Raw genomic sequence first — 3,384 nt, forward strand, 5'->3', positions numbered from 1 at the left:
CCAATCTAATGCCCACCAAGGTGCTGGTATCTGCACTGGTGCCTGCTTCGGAGAGTGGGTGTGATGCAGGCGACAGTGATGCCCAGCAGTCCTCTGGCGTCAGGGGTGGACCTTCGGGGTCTGCAATTGGGACGCCTGCTGGTGAGCCTAAAAGGGTGAAGAAGGACATGTCATTTGTTAAAGTCATCACACTCACTGAGCATGCCAGGCACCCTGGTGGGACAATGGAGATCTGTATCATGGTGCCATTGTCTTTCAACGATCAATAGAGACTCCAGGTTCGAGGCTCCCACCAATGCGGAGACTACATTAGAATGGTTGCATAATCCGAAACTCTCGCCTTTGTGCACTGTGCTCTTACCTTCATCTGTCACCCCTGCCTTTCCACGCCTGGTTACACACGGAGGGTGCCAGCTTTCCAGCTCCAGGAAATCTTACTTAAACCGGGAGAGCAGCAGCAGGTTGGGCAGGCATCCACCTGTACGTGCCCTCTCAGATTGGTTATGGCTCCTCTTCTCCTTAAAGGACAGAGGAGCATTGATTAGTCCACTCTCTACCTGCAGCGCCATTGCAGCCTGGCCAGCCCAGGTGAGAAACATTTCACAGAGCACATCCAAGTTGCGGCCCTCGAGCTACAAGGCACTCAGTCCAAGCAACCAGGGCTCACCCCCATTGCCATAGGTGTAATTGACAGTTGGCACTCAGGCTCTAACACCCCTGAGGTCCATGGGAGGACAGCCAGACCTTAACAAATCTGCACACTGACACATGCCAACATGGTACTCACCCTTCCTGAGCGCAGCAGGTTATTGAAGTGCTTCGGGCAGAGCCAATCACCGTTCCTTCACTGTCGCTGGGTCAAAATCCTGGAACTCCCTTCCTAACAGCGCTCCACATCATGGCTGCTCACCCGGGCAGCCACCTCCTCCCGTGCCCTCTTGGTGAGGTGTGGTGGCCTCATCCTCCCATCTCTGGGGACAAGGGTATCTCCCCTGGGGGCCACCTTCTCCAGCAGGACCACAAGGCACTCATCTGAAATGCGGGGGACCAAGTGCACACCCAACCTGCCACACTTGAGTGCATCATCAGACTGGCAGCCAGACATCCTTCCCTGGCAGCCTTTCTGGGCCTGCCTGGGCCTTCTTTATACTGGCCGCCGGGTTGCCATTGGACTCAGCGACAAACAGGCCCCTGCCCCCGCTTGGCCCTTCCTGGTCAGTGACGAGCCATGTTTCACACTAGGTGGGCCTTAATTAGCCCGCCAGCGTAAAATTGTGGTAGGGCCCAATCGCGAGCTGCGGTCGGTTTCGAGGCTGCTCCCACTGTGCCTGCCCGACGAGGTCAAAATCCAGCCCCAAAACTGTGTGCAGTACAGCAGGTACAGTCTCACCAATGCCCTGTACAGCTGTGACAAAACTTGCCTATTTTCATACTCCACCCTCTTGCAATAAAGGCCAACATTTCCTAACTACTTGCTGTACCTGCATGCTAGCTTGTTGTGATTCATGTACAACGGAACACAGGTCCCTCTGTACCACTGATGTGTCAGTATCAGGAAAGTATCTGAAGTTTTGTATCCCAGACTATAACACACATATCTATTAACTTGCAGAAATAACCACAGAAAGCAATATTAATCCTGTATTTAGTATGTGGTCAGCAGGTAACCAAAAAATGATCTAATAGAAAGGAATTTGTTTTCTTTTTGCCACACAAATACGCATCTTTGAGGAAACACTTACACATGAAATCAGGTACTCACAGAGTATTCACCCAGTTATCCAGCTGCCTGGCAACATGGCGAGGGGCGAAGGGGAATGGTGCCACCTTTCAGATAAGATGTTAAACTGCGATTCTGTCTGCCTGCTCAGGTGGATATTGGAAATCCTGTGGTGCTTTTCAAAAGACAGCAGGAGAGTTCTTCCGGTGTCCTGGGCAAAAGCTCATCAAACATCAGCAAAACAGGCTACATGGTTACTTATCTCATTGCTGTAGGTCCTGGTTGTGTGTAAATTAGCTGCTAAGCTGCTTGCATTACAAGAGTAACGACACTTCAAAAATTCTTTATTGGTTGTGACGCATTTTGAGATGTCCTGAGGACATGAAAGGCTCGGTTTATATGCAAGAAATGCCAGGTCAGCTCGAGCCCAAAGGAAACGGATTGGGGCAGAACACAAACAGCAGGGATGTGGTTAAAAAGAGAAACATTCAGGGAGGTACTAAAAAAAGCCTACATAGTGGGAAGTAGAGATATAACTGCATCAACAGTAAAGGAAAACTACAAACACTGATCGAGGCTAAAAACAAATAGCAGAACTGCAGTAAAAAGCATTGAAAGTAGGAGTTAAAAGAAAGTGGCAGCACTAAAAGATAACTATACAAATAGAGAGAAGAGTAATAAAATGTAAACACCAGAAGGAAAAAAAGAGCAGGACTGGAACTCACGGGAAAAAAGATGAGGAGCAGGAGTATAAGGGTTATGGTTGTGCAATGATGTAGATGTGAACCTCAGTCAGTCCAGCTACCAGAAGTACAGAAACCACAAATTGTTGAAGTCAAGTCCAAGAACTAGACCTTTTTTTTCATTCATTTATGGGATGTGGGCATCACTGTCTAGGTCAGCATTTATTGCCCACCCCTAATTGCTCTTGAGTAAGTGATGGTGAGCTGTCTTCTTGAACCACTGCAGTCCTTGGGGTGTAGGTACACCCACAATGCTGTTAGGGAAGAAGTTCCAGGATTTTGACCCAGCGACAGTGAAGGAACGGTGATGTATTTCCAAGTCAGGATGGTGAGTGACTTGGAGGGGAATTTCCAGGTGGTGGTGTTCCCATGTATCTGCTGTCCTTGTCCTTCTAGGTGGTAGTGGTCGTGGGTTTGGAAGGTGCTCTCTAAGGAGGCTTGGTGAATTCCTGCAGTGCATCTTGTAGATGGTACACACAGCTGCTACTGTGCGTCAGTGATGGAAGGAGTGAATGTTTGTAGACGGGGTGCCAATCAAGTGGGCTGCTTTGTCCTGGATGGTGTCAAGCATCTTGAGTGTTGTTGGAGCTGCGCTTATCCAGGCAAATGGAGAGTATTCCATCACACTCCTGACTTTGGCCTAGTAGATGGTTGACAGGCTTTGGGGAGTCAAGAGGTGAGTTACTCACTGCAGGATTCCTAGTCTCTGACCTGCTCTTGTAACCACAGTATTTATATGGCTAGTCTAGTTCAGTTTCTAGTCAATGGTAGCCCCCAGGATGTTGATAGTGGAGGATTGAGCGATGGTAATGCTATTGAATGTCAAGAGGCAATGGTTAGATTCTCTCTTGTTGGAGATGATCATTGCCTAGCACTATGTGGCATGAATGTTACTTGTCACTTGTCAGCCCAAGCCTGGAT

Source organism: Cetorhinus maximus, chromosome 3 (genome assembly GCF_964194155.1).
Source record: "Cetorhinus maximus chromosome 3, sCetMax3.hap1.1, whole genome shotgun sequence".
Classification (NCBI taxonomy): Eukaryota; Metazoa; Chordata; class Chondrichthyes; order Lamniformes; family Cetorhinidae; genus Cetorhinus; species Cetorhinus maximus.